Raw genomic sequence first — 20,655 nt, forward strand, 5'->3', positions numbered from 1 at the left:
TACACTTGAGGCTCTCATATCCTCCTATTAGACATGTAATATACCTTTTCACATACATCCATTTCATCATTCATTCAACAGCTATTTACCAAGTGCCTACTTTTCACTAGGCACTGGCCTTGGTAATCAGGGTATAATGGTGCACAAACCAGGCACAGTCCCTGCTCTCATGGGCCCACAGGCTAGTAGAGGAGCAATTACAACAGTCACAACAGTGAGGTGGAGGGGTGATAAATGCAGACTGAAAGGAGAGCACTGAAGAAAGAGATATGGTTCCATGAACATATGGAGCCACACTGAACCACATGGAACGTAAGAATCTGACCAAGACAATTTCTTAGGGAGCAATTTTTAAGCAGAGATTTGAAGGGCAAGTAGGAATTGTCCAGACGGAGGTGGGGTTAGGCGAAAGAGATTGTCTGGGAGGGGGAAGAGCATGAGCAAAGACCCTGTGACAGGAGTGGGCATATATTTGAATGGAGACCCTGGATGGAGCTCAGAGTAGGTAAAAGTCTGTGAGGTCAAATCATGGTGAGTGTTCTAGGCCATGCTCAATGTTTCCTCCTTTACCTGAACAATAGGAAGCCAAGGAGGAATTTAAGGTGGAATGTTGAGTTTTGAGAAGATCATTCTGGAAACCATGGGGAAGAGATTAGGGCAGGTTCAGGGAGGATGCTGGGGAGTAGTTCATGCAAAAAATGTCAGTGTCTTGGGTTTGTAGGTTGGTGGCCATGGAATTGGAGAGAAGTGAAGAGACCTAATTATTATTAGGAGGGAAAATGGACAGGAGTTGGTGATGGGTTGGCTGTGATGTGTGGGTGGGAGGTGGAAAAAATGGTGCCAAGGATGGCCCCTCAGAGTCTACTCAACAAAACTGGATGTAGGAAGGACAGTTCCCTGAGAGAGGAGACACAGGAGGAGGGAAGAAGGACTGGGACTGGGAGAGAAGATCTTAAGAGCAGATTTGGACAAGTGGCATTTAAGATGCCAAATGGAATTTATGGTTCTGAAATCCATAGGTGAGATCTTGGCTGGAGATACACGTTTTGAAGTCATCTGTAAATATCCAGTTGGATATTCAAAATTCTCCAGGTGGGCTCAGTTTGGTTGTATTTAAGTCAGGATATTGTACTAAATTTACAAGGTAGCGAAATTACTTCACATGTCTAAATTCTCTGCTGATGCGAGGACAATTGTAAGCCTCAGTGGTCTTCACCCACTGAGGGTGAAGTAACAAACATAATTTTTACTCTTAAATCAGTATCTCTGTAAGCCTTTCTGTGTCTTGGAGCAATTCCTTTCACAAATGATACTACCTTATCCCAAGCCACACTCAAAGAGGAAATATTGGGTTGGCCAAAAAGTTCGTTTGGGTTTTTCTGTAATGTCTTATGAAAAACCCAAATGAACTTTTTGGCCAACCCAATAAATGGTGGCAAGCATGGCGATGGGCTGAAGAAGCAGCCTTTATGGGTTTCATGTGGTGCATCTCTTGTTTCAGACATCCTTACCCAAGCATCTTGGAAGAATCTTGGCTCATGCTCCCATGCTACATCAGTAATGCCCAGCTATTAACTGCAAAGGTTTAAAAAATCTTTAAAAAAACAATCCCCAAATTGTTTTAAAAAATGCAAAATACTTCTTACCTCTCAACATTTTCAAGGATCCCCAAACCATTTAATATTTTGAAAAGACTTGGTCCTATAACATAATAAATTACATTCTAAAAGTTGGGTCATTGATATGGGGCATAATATTACCACTACCACCACGATTACTGACCACTAGGCTGGACATTAACTCACTTAAATCTATTTGGTAGGTGGTGTTATTTCTCCCATTTTCCAGTGAGAATATGGATGTTTTCAGAGGATACAGAGCTAGTAAATGGCAGGATAAGGATTTGAAATGAGTTGTGCCTGACTCCTAAGTCAGTGACCTTTAGCAGAGGGGGGCTCACTTTTGGGGACTTGACACTTATTTTATTACTTATTTTCTTTTGCCCCATAGATGGTTCACTCTCTCCTTGGAACTAGACGTTTTGAATGGGTCTTTGTTCCATTCCTGCTTTATTTAAACAGTCAAAATGTAGACTAGCCACCTGAAAAACAGGGTTTTGAAGGTGGTCTGTCAACCCATTACCCCCTCCTCTTTCTAAAGTGTCTTGAAGACAAAAGCCACCATATGAATGCTAACTATCATTGTCTTCATTCAGAACCATGAAAGAAGCTGCTGGTTGGAGATGAGTGAGCCTCTGTCTCTGAAAACTGAATTTTTGTTTCTTAGCTGACATATATGGAACCAGAACTCTTCCATGGTGGGAAAGATAAATCCCTTGACTCTGAAAAATGAATTTGAGGGGTGGTTGGTTGGAGAGCTCAGCTACTGTGTTGGGTCCTAGTCTGAGGGGTGGAAGGAAGAGAGAGAGAGAGAGAGAGAGAGAGAGGAGAGGAGAGGTACTCCTCAGATATTTGTTTCAGTTGGGAAATAGGGACATTTTATGTGCGGAATCTTCTACTTACCATACATAGTGCTTTTTGCCCAGAAGGCTCTCAAAAGAATGCATTCTTTTTTCTTTCTTGTCCACACCCATCAATGATCATCAACGCCACTTGGGTGATTCTGGAAGCTAGTCTAAACCAGCTACGCTACTTAATAGTTGTGGGAATGGGTAGAAGAATAGTTTCTTCATTGAGAACTATTAGAGGAATTTATAGGCTGTCAGGGTGTAATTAGCTGTGAAAGATTTGGCAGGGACATGAAACTGACATTCTTCTCTCATCTTTTAACCCTGCCTCTTTCCATAACTGGCACATCTTCCCCATGTCCTGGCATTGTTGTTGTGTTGTTCTGCTCTTTGAATCTCTGCCCTGGCTTGGTTGTTCTGAAACCTACTATGTTGTCGTTCCCTCCGTGTTTCTATGAGCTCTGTTCATTGCTCCTCCACTTGATACTATATTTGTTTCTCTAACCTTCCTTTACTAAGATATGGATCCACCTGAGCAATTATGTCAGACAGGCTTTCTGCCGTTTTGCATCTGTGCTTACCTGGATGTGTATGATTTAAGGCCTAAAAATATATTTTATTGGTTACTGGCGATAGAAAGTCAAGTTTGACCCAGTTAGAAGTTATCAGCACTACTTAAAAGAATAGGCTTATTTACCTATATGCATTTGAAATATGTATATTTGGGGGATAAAGACTACTTTGAAATTTGAGGTTCGATTGTCATGAGTTTGCTTAGGTACTCACTTTGAAGAAAACTAACAGCCTGTGGAAAATTATGACTATTTGTTTCCATTTGGATTAATGCTGCTTATAGAAAATAAGTTCCCAGAGGGCAGGGGCTATAGCTCATGGATATTTACAGCACCCGCTGTGAAAGAATGCCCTGTTCTTAGTAGACACTGAAATGAATGCTTTAGAAATAATGATAGTTTTGCAGTTCCTCAAAAAATTAGACATAGAATTACCATATGATCCAACAATTTCACTCCTAGGTTTATACCCCAAAGAATTGAAAACAGGTACTTAAATACATGTACACGAATGTTCATGGCAGTGCTATCATGACAGCCAAAAGGTGGAAACAACCCAGATGTCATCAACAGATGAACAGATAAACAAATTGTGGTATACACATACAACGGAATATTATTCAGCCTTAAAAAGGAATGAAATATTGATACACACTATGATATGGATGAATCTTGAAAACATTATACTTAGTGAAAGAAGCCAGACACAACAGTCCCATATTGTATGATTCTGTTTATATGATACATCCAGGATGGGTAAAGCCATAGAGACAGAAAGCAGATTAGTGGTTGCTGGAGCAGGGGAGAAGGGAAACAGGGAGTTAACTGCTTAGTGAATAAGGGGCTTTTTTTGGGTAATGAAAATGTTTCGGATCTAGAGGGAAATGGTTCACAATACTGTGACCATACTAATTGCCACTGAATTGTGCACCTTAAAATGGAAAATTTTATGTTACGTGAATTTCACCTTCATAAAAGTGAGGAACCACAGCAAACACCCACTGAGCATTTGCTGTGAAGCAGGCATCGTATTAAGCATTTCACATAATTCTCTCATTGAGGTCACATGCCCCTCTGTGATGGGTGATGAATTCCTTCCGTTTTACAGATGGAGACCCTGACGGAAGCCCAGGGAAATTAAGCAACATACCCTCCTTCTGACAAGCTTTCCAGAACCTCGAATTCCCAGAGTTAAATATGGTGACTCGAAGAAACTTGGAGGTAGGTGGTTCTGAACTGCTTCAAGTTTGAAAGAACACCTTTCGGCTCTGAATTTGGACACTGGGTGGCCAGGGATTCAGAGGCTGTGGTTCTGTGTTTAAAAGGAATGTTTGCAGTTCTGGGTGGATTCAGAGGTGTGCTTTAGAATTCTTCGCAGATGATGAAATTTGAAAGGCCAGGGAGACTTCCTGGTGGGATCTCATGATGAGGGGTTTCCTGGAGGGGAGTGTAGGCAGGCTGGTGTTAGGATGGATACACAGGATCTTTCAAAGTGGCATTTGGTTCTGAATTCATATTTGACTGGTCTCTCCTCAAGTTTCCTTGTAAATTTTTCATTTATAAAATTTTAGCATATAACCTCATTGAATCAGTGGCTAGGGATTTAAGGATCTTCAGATACGCAGGCTGTGAAATATCTGGGTTGACCGTATTTCCCATGTTCTGTTTTTCCCCTGTGGTTTGCTAAACATGATTTTATAAAGACTTTTCTATTAGGACCTGCCTACCATACTGGGGTACTTTTTTCTTTCTCCATTTATTTACTCCCTCCCTCTCTCACTTACAGATTCACTTATTCATTAACTCACTCACTTACTTATTCACTTGCTCACCCACTTTTTCCCACTAGCTTGCACATTCTTTAGTTCACTAACTCCTTGATTGATTGAGTCATTTAATCTATATAAACAATACATGAATTTACATTCCCACCAACAGTGCAAGAGGGTTCCCTTTTCTCCACACCCTCTCCAGCATTTATTGTTTGTAGATTTTTTGATGATGGCCATTCTGACTGGTGTGAGGTGATACCTTATTGTAGTTTTGATTTGCATTTCTCTAATGATTAGTGATGTGGAGCATCCTTTCATGTGTTTGTTGGCCATCTGTATATCTTCTTTGGAGAAATGTCTATTTAGGTCTTCTGCCCATTTTTGGATTGGGTTGTTTACTTTTTTGATATTGAGCTACATGAGCTGCTTGTAAATTTTGGAGATTAATCCTTTGTCAGTTGCTTCATTTGCAAATATTTTCTCCCATTCTGAGGGCTGTCTTTTTGTCTTGTTTATGGTTTCCTTTGCTGTGCAAAATCTTTTAAGTTTCATTAGGTCCCACTACAGCCACTATGGAGAACAGTATGGAGATTCCATAAAACAACTAAAAATAGAACTACCATAAAACCCAGCAATCCCACTACTGGGCATATAGCCTGAGAATACCATAGTTCAAAAAGAGTCATGTACCACAGTGTTCATTGCAGCTCTATTTACAATAGCCAGGACATGGAAGCAACCTAAGTGTCCATTGACAGATGAATGGATAAAGAAGATGTGGCACATATCTTCAATGGAATATTACTTGATGAATATTGAATTTCAATGAATATTACTCAGCCATAAAAAGAAACGAAGTTGAGTTATTTGTAGTGAGGTGGATGGACCTAGAGACTGTCATACAGAGTGAAGTAAGTCAGAAAGAGAAAAATACCATATGCTAACACATATATATGGAATCTAAAAAAAGAAAAAAAGGTTCTGAAGAACCTAGGGGCAGGACGGGAATAAAGATGTAGATGTAGAGAATGGACTTGAGGACATGGGGAAGGGGAAGGGTAAGCTGGGACGAAGTGAGAGAGTGGCATGGACATGTATACGCTACCAAATGTAAAATAGATAGCTAGTGGGAAGCAGCCACATAGCACAGGGAGATCAGCTCAGTGCTTTGTGACCACCTAGAGGGGTGGGATAGGGAAGGTGGGAGGGAGACCAAGAGGGAGGAGATATCGGGATATATGTATATGTATAGCTGATTCACTTTGTTATAAAGCAGAAACTAACACAGCGCTGTAAAGCAGTTATACTCCAATAAAGATGTTAAAAAAAAAGCAATACATGAAAAGTCACTTGTAAAAATGCAAATGGTATAAAAATACATCAAGCTAAATGTGCGAGTCCTCTTGGGCTGAGTCTCCCAGCTCTCTCTCCATCTCATTCTGGGCTGCATCAGGACCACCCCCCCTTCACAGTTCATAGTTCAGTGTGCAGGCTGAACAATATTCATCTAGACATCATGTGCAGGCTGAACAAGACTTCTTCTAGACATTTATTTTATATGTAGATGTATACTGTAAGGGTTTCCCCACATTGTATATCATAATGATAATGGATTCCTGTTCTGGAAAGTCTTTTTAAAACAACACCTATTAAGTTTTTGACTTTTAAATGTATTTTAAAGCAGTTTTATCGTAAAACTTTGTAGAACTTTGCCAGTCACCCTAGAAATTCCCTCACTCCCACCAAAAGTAATCACTTTTATGGATATTATGGTATTAAATTTGTTGCATCATTATGGTTTAATCCAAAGTATGCAGCCCTAAACACTATAGGTTTTGCCCATTAAAAAACATTTTTACATTTAAACCTGAAGAACCTGGGACCTCTGACCTGTGGAGTGTCCCCCAGGCTGGAGTTTGCTGACTGCACACTCATGGTGCAGATCAACCTGCTCCTCTGTTCTCTGTCCTCCTATAAATTGGCATCTGGATCCAGAAGTCTTACCAGGTCCAGGTTTAGCCCCTGGACTAGAATATTGTAGGTGGTGCTGTTTTCTTCCATCACATACATGCTCATTTCTCCCTTGTTTTTTATATGATGTACATCGTCTAGATCTATTCATTCACTGAGCACTGCAGTATGCTGATGTTCTAATTCCATCATTTAGTTTTTGTTTATCCCAGCTATATTAGCTGGGATAATTTTATAAGGAGATACCATCTTTCATCTACTATTTGGTTACCTGGTGGTATAGTTCATATAGGGAAGTAATATAAATATTTGGCACTCTCCTTTTACTTACTTAGTTTTCAAGATAATGTATGGGTTCCTTGTCATCCTTGAAAGTTGACCAGTTAGGTTTTTAAAACATGTCATTATGAGCGCATGGATTTAAACATATTTGATGAGTTTCAGTCTATAGCAATTCTCATCCTTATGGGGGTTCACATTGTCCCATCTTTGACCCAGAGAAGCTCTTCAAGTTAGGCCTCTATAACCAGTTGCTCTTGTGTCTTCTTGACATGAATCTAGAACTGAGTTCATCACCATTTCTAGGCTTTTCCAGTGGACAGAGCTAGGAAAACACACATGTATGTATATGTCTGTATCTATGTCTGTTTATCTATCTATCTATGTATCTATCTATCTATGTATCTATCTACCTATCTACCTATCTATTATCTAAGATAAAATGCCTTGTGAATTCACACTGATTTCTAATTCAAGTTCAAGACTACAGTGTTTGTACTTTACCTCCTCTGTATTGCATGTGTATCTCCTTTATTTCACACCAAAAACCTTAGTTCTCAAGCACACAGAATTAGAGTGGTAGAATTAGAACTTCCCATAATTACTCACTTGCTTTATTCCATAGTATATACACAACAGTCTCAGAATAACACCATAATGCTATTACCACCAATTATGATTCCTGAAAATGGTTAACTTCATTTTGTCACATATGCTACCTTCATTCTCCCTCTATTTTTTATGGTTTTACTATATACTTGTAGGCAGATCTATATTTATATAGTCATATAGACTATAAAGTCTCCCTTTATAAAGTCTCATTAAGTTTTAGTTCTTCAAGTAACCACATGTTAAGATGCTCACCACCTGCCTTGTGTGCATGCTTCTCTAGTCATTTTCGTTGTCTGAAGCTTGTGCTCTAGTAAATTCCTCAGGAAGAGCTCAAGGGAATATTTTCTGAGATTCTTCATGACGGCAACAGTTTCTCTGCTCTTTACACATGAAGGTGGTCGGTATTGCTGAACATATGTCAAATCAACGCTATGTGTGATGCGGGATTTTCCTTTGCTCTCAAGGTCACTATTTGGACAATTGGCCAAATTTGAATAAAGTCTGCATAATAGGTATTGGACAATAGTATTGTTAATTTTCTTACTTGAATAATGATATTGTGGTTATGTAAGAGAATGTTCTTGTTTTTAGGAGACACAAACTTCAGTGATTAGGGTTAAAAGTGAATCATGTCTGGAACTTATGTATCTAGCTACACACACAAGATAAATGGTAATATCTGGGGAATCTTGGTGAAAGGTACATGGGAATTCTAAATTCATTATACTATTCTTCAGCTTTTCTGTAAGCCTAAAATTATGTTGAAATAAAAAGTTAAAAATGTATAGATGTGCATTTCTCAATAGACATATAAATATGTACATATGCCTATTTATGCTAGCATTCATAACTTTACTGGTACAATTTTACTGTATCTTTTGAGTTACATATTTTTTCGAAGATAAGTAGTAGAGACTTTTTATGATGTTTAAGAACTTATTAATATATTTGGCACAATAAAATATGGCGTCTCAATGATGGATCCAGAAAATACGCAGGGAAGAAAGACGTAAGTGTCTTATTTGTGAAGAAAAAGAATCCATTGACAATGCAGAGATACAGAGATTCATTCTTGATTCATTTTTTGTAGATGTTCATTTCCGCCATATTTTCTTAATCATTAGCTGAGACCTTGTTCCTTTCTTCTGCTACTTTTTTCCTTTAAAGCCAAATAAACATGACCAGACTTTTATTATTATTTTGCATTGAGTGTCCCAAGAAGATTTAGATCGGTGGTTTCAAAGTAAACAAACAAGGGACAGATGCGAGGGAATTGCATAACTAGATGGACTTTAGTGTGTATCAACTTTCTTAGGCAAATTCATAAAAAAACAAGCTTCTCCTCACTGTACTCTGTCCTTAGGGACTAATGTTCTAAAAAGGGGGAACAATTTCCCAGTAAAATTAACTCTGGGAAGATGTTATGGATTTTAGAACCATTTCACATCCTTGCTATTTTTTTAAGGCTTATGGAGACAGACCACTGTGTAGCTAGTGAGGTATGTGTGTGGGTGCTCCCTGATGGGTTATGTTCTTGTCCTGATATCGTGGGCACAGGTGGATGTAAATGCCCTCATGCTTGGATATCCTGGTTCCTTTGTCCAAAATATGTTCATCTTTTCCACTAGATGTCAAATTCTTGAAAAGTGGAAGCACGCCTTAAAGATATGACACAAATCTTCGTCATCTGCAGCTCACAAATGGGCTGTCTTTGAAGCTTGTTTCTATGGCAACAGCTTGAAATTCACAATTGCATTTTTCTATGGACACATGATAGTTAGGTTCCCGGGCCAGCTGACTGAAATTTGCCAAGGCCGCCATGTTAATTTCTGTAGTACTGAAGCAACACTACAGACCCTAATCACCAGGTGTGCCTGTGTTCTAGAGAAGTGTCTCTCAATTGGGCCAGGGAAGGCAATTTCTTAAGGCCCCGCTGGCTGCATACCTAACACTATCCCTGCACTAATACCCTTGGAGCGTAGCTCTTTTCTTACTCTTCTGCTTAATGGCGTGCATGCTCCTGACTGACTACCAAACATAGGCACGCTCTTCAGGAAGTATTCAAGGCCTTCAACCGCATGCTCCATCTTTCCCGTCCCACTGTGTGCTATTTCCCCACCTGGACACATGCCATCTGAAGCCTTGCCTGAACATGCCCCAGGCTTCCTTGGTTTCCCACCTTCGCTTATGCTGTTCTTGGCACCCCAAATCAGTTCCCATTTGTGTCTTCCTTAGAGATGCCTCTTCTTTGCTGGCTCATCTCATATGCCACCTCCTTTCCTGATTTCTCCCAACTAGAATGCATCTTTCCCTTTTGTGTACATCCTCATCCTGTCTTACGACATATAATATGATTTTTATGGGATAATGTTTTTTAGACTATTATCAATTATACCTGGACGGCGGGGATCCTTGTCTTACCCACCGCTGAGGATCCAGCAATGCCTAGCACTGTGCTTGGGGTATGGTGGCTACACAACAAATCCTAAGGGTTTTGAACAGCTTCCCTGCCTCCCGGCCGCCCCCCCACCCCCATCATCCTTATACTGGGAGGGGGTGGGCTGCATGTGCAAGTGCTGGTAGGAGGCCAGGGAGGGGAGCTGTGTTGCTTTCCAAACATTAATGTCCACAGACAGCTCTAAGTGCTGTCTACCTTTGGCTCTGAGTCAGATATAATAAAGCAAAATCAGCCATTACGAGTAATGCTTTCTAACTTTTGTTGTAAGACTCACAAAAGGCGCTTGCTATCCATGACTGGTGTCAGATACAATAAATATAATTAATTTCTGGAAACACATAGATGAAATTACTTAAATCATGGCTTAATTTGTTTCCAACCCTCCGACTTTCCTGGGCGGAGAGCAGACCACGTGGCCCTTTGCTGCAGGAGACACCTCGAGCAAGCTCTTCTCCCAGGTTTGGCTGTAGGCACAGTGACTGTTTCTGGGCCTTTTAAACTTGAAAGTGGAAAACATTGGGCTCTCCATATCCATCTCCTGGGGACTCACTGAAAGAAAGTTTATTTGAGCAGGAGACGTGACCTCTCTTTTCGTCTCTGATTGTATTTTCACATCTAATAAAGTCAAGAGTGGACTTTGCACCTGCTTCCCTGAGTACAAATTCAGTGAGACCACAGTCCTGGAAGTGAATGGCACTGAGTTCTTTCCTCCAAGTTAGTATTGCCAAGGAACTCCTTGCCATGGGCCATTATGGCTTTGGAGCTACTGCAATGTAAAAACCACTGATTTTATGAGTTAGGGGCATTCTTAGTGTTCATCCAGTCCAAGGGCCCCATTTGACAAATAAGAAGGCAAACCTTGGTGAGCTGCCCTGCCTTGCTGGGGGTCACATCATGGCTGAGTGTCAGTGGCTGGATGAGAACCAGCTCTGCTAGGATCTTTTCTACCTCATGGACTTTTCTCAAATACTCCTCCAGGTGAGATTCTTTTTACTATTTCATAGATTCCATGATGGAAAGATTTGGTTAACAAGACCATGAAGTCCTTGCATCTATTTAACTAATATTTATGGAGGGCTTACTATAGGCCAGGCACTTTCTAGGTGCTAGGAATACGATGATGAACAACACATATACAATGCCTGCCCTGGCGAATCTTCCAGTTTACTGGGGCAGACAGATACCAGAAAGGATAGTTTAATGAATTTTGATGAGTGTTGTAAAGGTCAAGTGTAGGGTGCCTGGAACCTCTAACTGAAGGGGCAGGGTTTGGCTGGAGGAAACTGAACTTATTTTAAGTAAAAGGAACAGCATGTGCAAAGGCCCGGAGTTCAGTGAGAGCTTTTTCTCTGCTTACCCTCATGTCCATAGTTACTCTAGACTCCTTCATGGCCACATCCTGCTTCTCTCTCCAGCCTCATCTCTCCTGCCTGCACGCTAAGATACACCTCAGCGTTGTTTTTCAATTCTTTGCCCAAGCTTTTCTTTATTTTCATGCCTTTGCACATTCTGTCGCTCTACTGGAAATGTGAATTGCTTCCAGCTCCACTCATGCATTAGGATTCAGCTTTCAGTCTGACCCTCCTGGACTGTTTTAGCTAATTCTCCTATAAGATATCATAACACCCTATGTATACTTCCACAGACGTCAATGTACTTGTGTATTTATGTGTCCCTTGCTGGCCTGTGAGCCTTCTTTGGGGGTCAGAGGTGTGTCTTATTTGTCTCACTGTGCCTCACACAGTGTGGAACTTGATAGTTACTCCCAATGCATGTTTGTTGTATCAACAGATAAAGAAATATAGGTCTCTTGACTCCAGCCCAATTCTCCTTTCTGCCTCCTTCTTTTCCTTTCTGTTGTCTGTTGCTCCATACATCTATCCTTCCTTCTATCCATCCAACAAATATTTTTGAGAATCTGCTATGAACTTGGCCTTGAAGCTGCTCATGGTCCAGCATAAGAGTTGGATGGGCAATTGGATAAAAGATAGTTTAGCAGGGTCCTTGATGTCATAGGAGTTTAAACAAAGGGCTCCAGAGTGTCAAAGGTGGATCCATATGTCTGTCTGGGATAATCTGGGAAGGCTTCACCAAGGTAGTGCTGTCTGAGCTGGGTCTTGAGAGAGGAGGGAGATTTGCCCAGTGAGGAGCTGTGGAAAGTAAGAAGTTCAATGTTCACGGAATGGAGGGTGTGTACCTGTTGGGGGTATGGGAATGAGGATAGGGAAGGGTGGGTGGCAAGAAGAGAGAGGAGTGAAGGCCCCATGGAAAACACTCTTGCTTGCCTCTATAAGCAATATTAGTTTTATTGTGTAAGCCCTGGGAACCCTACTGAGGTTTTTCAGCAGGGGAAATCTCCTCTGTTTTGTAGGAAGCTGATGGTACCTCCCTGGGGCCATCCTAAGAGAAATCCGGGAGACAACAAAGGCAGACCCTGCAAGTGGGTTTTCAGTGCTTGTCTGCCATGTGGTCCCCTGTTCCTCAGCTGCCTTCTCTTTCAGCATTCCCTAGTCTGGGGATCACCACAGGAGGAAAGAAGAAAAGGTTAGAGGGGTAACTGGCTCATTTGCAAGTATTTGTCTGTCTCTTTTACCTCTGGAGGAATGGCACTTTTGAAATAATAGTGATTGCCAGCCCTTTATGTTACTTGTTAGGCATCCCATTTCCCTTAATAATCCTTATTAGCCAGAGACTTTATTGTTTGGCACTGACTTAAAAATATGCATACCAAGTCTTCCTATTTCAGAGCTGATGAAAGGACTCATTCTTCCTGGACTCCTCTTGTTATAACAACAATGGTAAATCTCTGCTGACTGATTGGAGGAGGCCATTGAACTTGACAGTAACAATTACTGAACAGAATGTTTACATCAGGGTACCCGTGAACCATCCAAGTGCTTCAACTGCATAATTAACGGGACCAGCTAAAATTCTACATCATTGTCATAATATTTACTCTGAAAACTCACAGTTGGACTAAAGTTTCTATCGCAGGCTCTGCTGACATCAAGGAATCTTAAACTTCCTTTTTGACAGGGAGGTTTATGGGGACCATACATCAGCAACCAAAACACAATTCCTCTTGCAGATGCTCATTGAATTCATGGACTATTAATGATTGATGTTGGATTAGAGATCATCTATTCAGTTGTTTCTAAACTTGGCTGGACCACAGAATCTACTGGGGAGACTTTAGAAATTTGGCAGCCAGGACGTTGTCGATATATTTTCTTAAATGCAAAAGTTATTCTTCCAGTTATGAGAACTGCTGATCTCATTTTGAGGATGCTGAGGGCTACAAGATTGAAGTCACTTGGAAGGTTAAACCAACCCAGAAGCCTCCTCGGCCTCTCTGAGTGGAAGAGATGGATACTAGTGACCCCTGGGGAACACTTTTGTTAATAAAATGCTTTTGTTAAAAAAGTCTCAATTTTGACTTCAAGGGAGGCACCTTCACAGTGTTTCTAAGAGTGGATTCTTTGACTGCCCTCATAGCAACTCTCTCGGGTACTTGTTAAGAATGCAGATTCCTGGGATCTCCTGTAGACCCACTGTATCAAAATCTCTGAGGGTGGGGCCCCAGGAATCTGTATTTAAACCTACCCTTCATGTGTTTCTGATGCACATTAAAGTTGGAGAGCCATTGGGTTTTCTCTCCTTTTGTATCAATTGGCACCTCCCTGTTTGTGGCTGATACTCAGTGCCAGTTGACCTCACGGGAACTGAAATGTGCAAACCAGGAACACGTCCAGTGCTCATTCCTTGTGCCATTTGACGCTGTGGACTGCACACTCTTGAAATGTTCTATCCGGTGATTTCCATGTCCACCCCCCTTTCTCTATATCATCCTCTGTCTTGCTATATCATCCTTGGACTTACCTCTTTCTTGGACTCCTCTTCTTCCCCCGCCCCTCCTGAGCAATCACACATCTCTCTTGATTCCTTTACAATAGCAGTGATGATTTCTGACTGCCTTTCACCAGCTCAGACTCATTCCCTGAGCTTCAGCCCCACCTGTACAACAACTTGTCCAGTACCTGCATTTGGATGTCCCACGGTCCCCTCAAATCCACCTGGCTGAATGGAGCTCATGAACCTCCCTGAACACCTGTTCTCTCTCCACTACTTGAGTTGATGGTGTTGCCATTCATCCACTTACAACCCCAGACTCTTCCCTTTCACTTTACCTCCATCCATGAGCAAACCCTGCTGATTCGGGCTGTTAAATATACCTGAGTCAATTATATCTCAATAAAACTGGAAAAAATATAACTGAAATCTATTGTCTCTTTTCTCTCCTTTATGCCATTGACTAACCCCGGACCTCCATCATCTCTCACCTGGGACTTATGATATCCTTTCTAAGCTTATCTTCCCACCAGTCTTGTTCTCCCTAGTCCATCAACCACATTGTCTCCAGAGTGATCTTTTAAACACCTGGCCACACCACTCCTTGTGATTAAAACCCTGCAGAAACTCTGCATTGCCTTCAGGACTCCTTAGTGTGCTACTCAAGGTCTTCTAAGCTCTGCCTGTTCCTCCACTTAGCGCCTGTTCATCACTTCCCCTCTCTTTCTCTGGGACTTTACATTCTAGCCATTCTGAGTTAGTCTGCTCCCTGGAGCCTTGAGGCATTTTCAGAGGAAATTCCCAATACCTGGAACATCTTTCTATCACTCTTTCTTTCTCTCTCCCTTTCTATCTATCCATTGAGTCCCTAAGCATCCTTCTAGATGCAACTCTGTCCCTCTGAAACCTTGGTTGACCCTCTGGCAGGAGTGTGGCCTCCACACTGTTCACCATCCCATCCCGTCCCCACCTCCATCATAAATCTGTGTGTGCAGATTTGTTTGCACACCTACTACCCCTCCTTGACTAGACCCATCTATTACATCCAGTGCTGAGAATTGTGACTGGTTCTTAGTAGGTCCTTAATTAACACTTCTTGGGTGGACGAATGGATGAATTATTCATAGTGTCTGACTTTTAGAACCATATATCATATAAAAATCTATACTTTTATTTTAGCCGTTCTTCCCATTTATGAAATACATGTCATGAGTTCATGCGCTGGCAGTAGAGTTCATAAGAATAACTATGCATTCTGATTAATTGACTCATATTACCTAATTAATTTACCCATTAAGGGGTCAGCCAGAATCTGGGCATGAAGCAAATATACTGTGGCATGGATCAACATTACAACCAAGTCCCTTAAGAAGCTGATAGGAAGGGGTTTTAAAAAACAACCAAGGTTACTAGGCATTACTTCATCTTTTACAACACATTGGACACTTTTTTTTTAAAACCAAAGGAAACCATATTTCATCATGGTAAGGAAGAATCATGCTAATAATGGAAAACAAAATTATTCTAACATTTTAGCTAAAATCACAGTGTCAGCTCTAAGTAAAAAGAAGTTTGAGATGCCCAAGTGGGTCTATATTTTCTTGGTCCTTTTGTCCACTGAAGGATGCCTTGAGTGGCTGGAGCTGAGTCCCATCAGCAGGCAGGGAAGTGTTGGGGTGAGACAGGGGTGTGGGATGGAGGAAGCAACACATCAGTGATGCATTCTGGGAAATAATTAGGTTTGAGCACAACACGCTTAGACTACAAAGCTGTGAACATGTATTGACTTGTCCTCTAGGCCAGGCATGGGGTTTTGTGTTTTATATAACCTATGCCATTCAGTCCACTCCACCGCCCTATGAAACTACGATGAATTTCTTAATTTTACAGATGTGGGAGCTGTTAATTGATTCTTGGTAGTTCAGGAAGTAGCTGAGGAATTAGAAAACATGCACCTGATCCATTCCCTCGTTAAGATTCAGAAGGGATGGCAGTTAGCTTGCCTGAACTCAACGGGAAGAGACACAGCTCACAATTCCTCTGTCTTCTTGTCTCCCAATAGACTGTCCCTTGATTCTCTCAGAACTCATGCCTCTTGGGTTCCCACCCCTTGCCCAGATGGCACAGGTGGCTGTATTGGACTGCAGAGCAGCCCAGACTGACACAGCTGCACTCTCTTTGCAGAAGGGCTTGTCAGCTGAAAACGTCTCTGTCAAGCTCACGGTGGGAGAATGGAGTGTGGTGTCTGACCTCAAAATGCCCCGTTCCTTCTACTCCTGCTGGCTATGGACATTTGTGACTTTCATGACATCAGAGACTGGTGTTAGAGTAGTAGGGGTGTTAGAATAGTAGGGGACCAGAGCGTCAGTTCCTCTTAATTCCCAGATGAGAACACTGGGTCCCTGGGGGGGTGGGGGGTGAACTTGCTTGTCCAAAGTCACAACAGTGCGGGTGTGCAAGGTGAGAGTTCCCTAACACGCCAGGGCTCTTGTCCCTGCACTGCCAAGGCTCTACTACATGCCAAGTTCACCAGCACTCTCCTTCCTCCCTGCCCAGTAGACAGTAGGTATCATTTTTTTTTTAATTTTTTAATTTTATTTTATTTACTTTTTTATACAGTAGGTTCTTATCAGTCATCAATTTTATACACATCAGTGTATACATGTCAATCCCAATCGCCCAATTTATCACACCACCATCCTCACCCCCCCGCAGCTTTCCCCCCTTGGTGTCCATACGTTTGTTCTCTACATCTGTGTCTCAACTTCTGCCCTGCAAACTGGTTTATCTGTACCATTTTTCTAGGTTCCACATACATGCATTAATATACGATATTTGTTTTTCTCTTTCTGACTTACTTCACTCTGTATGACAGTCTCTAGATCCATCCACATCTCAAGAAATGACCCAATTATGTTCCTTTTTATGGCCGAGTAATATTCCATTGTATATATGTACCACATCTTCTTTATCCATTCGTCTGTCGATGGGCATTTAGGTTGCTTCCATGACCTGGCTATTGTAAATAGTGCTGCAGTGAACATTGTGGTACATGAGTCTTTTTGAATTATGGTTTTCTCAGGGTATATGTCCAGTAGTGCGATTGCTGGGTCATATGGTAATTCTATTTTTAGTTTTTAAGGAACCTCCATACTGTCCTCTATAGTGGCTGTATCAATTTACATTCCCACCAACAGTGCAAGAGGGTTCCCTTTTCTCCACACCCTCTCCAGCATTTATTGTTTGTAGATTTTCTGATGATGCCCATTCTAACTGGTGTGAGGTGATACCTCATTGTAGTTTTGATTTGCATTTCTCTAATAATTAGTGATGTTGAGCATCTTTTCATGTGCTTCTTGGCCATCTGTATGTCTTCTTCAGAGAAATGTCTATTTAGGTCTTCTGCCCATTTTCTGATTGGGTTGTTTGTTTCTTTAATATTGAGCTGCATGAGCTGTTTATATATTTTGGAGATTAATCCTTTGTCTGTTGATTCGTTTGCAAATATTTTCTCCCATTCTGAGGGTTGTCTTTTCGTCTTGTTATGGTTTCCTTTGCTGTGCAAAAGCTTTGAAGTTTCATTAGGTCCCATTTGTTTATTTTTGTTTTTATTTCCATTACTCTAGGAGGTGGATCAAAAAAGATCTTGCTGTGGTTTATGTCCAAGAGTGTTCTTCCTATGTTTTCCTCTAAGAGTTTTATAGTGTCTGGTCTTACAACAGTAGGTATCATTTTATTCATTTGTGCCTAATTCAGTGATGCTCTTGCAGCACCCCTGGTCTGCACTTTTGCCTTGAAGTTGAGTTGTTTCCTACACTCTCAGGATGAGGTTCTCACAGTCAGGTTCTAAGCCTCTTTCCTATTCATTTCTCCCTCCTCCTATGTCTTTTGGCCTTTTCCACAACATACCTTCCACGCTGGTGCTTTTCAAACACAGCTTGTAATTTTTCTCCCTTGCTGAAGCTATTTTCCCCGCCCAAACACCCTCCTCTCCTCTCCTCTCTCTGTGTTTTGATCACTAATAAGAATCATACTACTTTTTAAAAATACTTTATTTTTTATTTATTTTTAATTTCTAAATTTTTATTTGGTTGTGCCACGTGGCTTGTGGGATCTTAGTTCCCTGACCAGGGATCGAACCTTGTCCCTGGAAGTGAAAGCACAGAGTCCTAACCACTGGACGGCCAGGGAATTCCCGAGAATCATACTACTTTTAAGATACCCTCTCCAACCACTTCAGACCACAGGGAATCCTTATGTCAATAGTCATGGCAACTCCATCCTTTGAAACTCAATATATCCTGGCTAGGCCAGTGTTTTCCAGAGTAATTCCTGGAAGATGTGTCTCTCAAAAGATACCTTTCTCCCTGTATTCTGCTCCCCCGAAGGATGGGTCCATGACTAAGTCTGTGAAATGCCAAATGTTTTCTCTGCCTCACGGAGACTCACATTGCATGTCAGCACACTAAGCCTCTGAGAAGTTCTGCATTATAGAAATGGGCTTAGCTTTTTCAACCCTGTACTTCCCAAATTTATGTCCTTGGAACCTTTCATCTATGTGACTCTGTTAGCATCCTATTGAATGCTTTTTGGGGAATGCTCTTCTAGGAAGTTTATGACACACAATTAGAAATTTATAGGACTTATCTTCCCAGTCACACTGTGTAAGTTTCTGTGCTTCTTTGTCTCTCCCAAATGGCCAGTAGAATGTTAATTTATTTCTTTCTTTTTGAGAAGTTTATGTTGTGGCAAGTGCTAAGAAAGGTTTGCTTGTTTGCCAGTATGGAGTCCTGGTGCAGAAAAGAATTTTTTTCATGCTGGGATAGAGCAAAGATAAGGAGTGGTCAGCAGGAAAGGTAGAAATTGTCCAGAGATGAGAACAACTTAGACTCTAAAGTTGTCATGAACCGTAAATGAGGTTAGGTTTAGAAAGGCCAAATCTGGGTTCAAGATGGCGGAGTAGAAGGACGTGCGCTCACTCCCTCTTGCAAGAGCACCGGAATCACAACTAAGTGCTGAACAGTCATTGACAGGAGGACACTGGAACTCACCAAGAAAGATGCCCCACATCCAAGGACAGGAGAGAAGCTGCAATGAGATGGTAGGAGGGGCACAATCATAATAAAATCAAATCCCATGGCCACTGGGTGGGTGACTCAGAAACTGGAGAACACTTATACCACAGAGGTCCACCCACTGGAGTGGCTTCCCATTCCCACGTCAGGCTTCCCAACCTGGGGGTCTGGCAACGGGAGGAGGAATTCCTAGAGAATCAGACTTTGAAAGCTGGCAGGATTTGATTGCGGATTCGACAGGACTGGAGTAAGTGGAGACTGCACTCTTGGAGGGCACGCGCAAAGTACTGTGCACATTAGGACCCAGGGGAGGGAGTGGTGACCCCATGGGAGACTGAACCGGACCTACCTGCTAGTGTTGGAGGGTCTCCTGCAGAGGTGGGGGGTGGATGTGGCTCACCATGGGGACAAGGACACTGGCAGCAGAAGTTCTGGGAAGTACTCCTTGGCATGAGCCCTCCCAGAGTACTCCATGAGCCCCACCAAAGAGCCGGGTAGGCTCCAGTGTTGGGTCACCTCAGGCCAAAAAATCAAGAGGGAGGGAACCCAGCCCCACCCATCAGCAGACAAGTGGATTAAAGTTTTACTGAACTCTGCCCACCAGAGCAACACTCAGCTCTACCCACCACCAGTCCCTCCCATCAGGAAGCTTGCACAAGCCTCTTAGATAGCCTCATCCACCAGAGGGAAGACAGCAGAAGCAAGAAGAACTACAGTTCTGCAGCCTGTGGAACGAAAACCACATTCAGAGAAAGACACACAAAATGAATAGGCAGAGGGCTATGTACCAGATTAAGCAACAAGGTAAAACCCCAGAAAAACAACTAATGAAATGGAGATAGGCAACCTTCCAGAAAAAGAATTCAGAATAATGACAGTGAAGATGATCCAGGACCTTGGAAAAAGAATGGAGGCAAAGATTGAGAAGATGCAAGAAATGTTTAACAAAGACCTAGAAGAATGAAAGAACAAACAAACAGAGATGAACAATACAATACCTGAAATGAAAACTACACTAGAAGGAATCAATAGCAGAATAACTGAAGCAGAAGAACGGATAAGTGACCAGGAAGACAGAATGGTGGAATTCACTGCTGTGGAACAGAATAAAGAAAAAGAAATGAAAAGAAATGAAGACAGCCTAAGAGACCTCTGGGACAACATTAAACGCAACAACATTCACATTATATGGGTCCCAGAAGGAGGAGAGAGGGAGAAAGGACCCGAGAAAAGAGATTATAGTCAAAAACTTCCATAACATGGGAAAGGAAATAGCCACCCAAGTCCAGGAAGCGCAGAGAGTCCCAGGCAGGATAAACCCAAGGAGAAACACGCTGAGACACATAGTAAACAAACTGACAAAAATTATAGACAAAGAAAAATTATTAAAAGCAACAAGGGAAAAATGACAAATAATGTACAAAGGAACTCCCATAAGGTTAACAGCTGATTTCTCAGCAGAAACTCTACAAGCCAGAAGGGAGTGGTATGATATATTTAAAGTGATGAAAGGGAAGAACCTACAACCAAGATTACTCTACCCAGCAAGGATCTCATTCATATTTGATGGAGAAATCAAAAGCTTTACAGACAAGCAAAA

At 41.7% G+C, this 20,655-nt stretch overlaps 1 long non-coding RNA gene across 1 annotated transcript in view; it reads left to right on the forward strand.

The window, feature by feature from the left end:
- Window positions 1-4,155: 4,155 nt before the first annotated feature.
- Window positions 4,156-20,655, forward strand: part of LOC133093139 (uncharacterized) — a 156,137-nt gene continuing 139,637 nt past the window's right edge. The window contains exon 1 of the long non-coding RNA XR_009701241.1: window positions 4,156-4,260. This is a non-coding gene — a long non-coding RNA (uncharacterized LOC133093139). The remainder of the gene's footprint in view (window positions 4,261-20,655) is intronic.

Source organism: Eubalaena glacialis, chromosome 6 (genome assembly GCF_028564815.1).
Source record: "Eubalaena glacialis isolate mEubGla1 chromosome 6, mEubGla1.1.hap2.+ XY, whole genome shotgun sequence".
NCBI classification, from domain to species: domain Eukaryota; kingdom Metazoa; phylum Chordata; class Mammalia; order Artiodactyla; family Balaenidae; genus Eubalaena; species Eubalaena glacialis.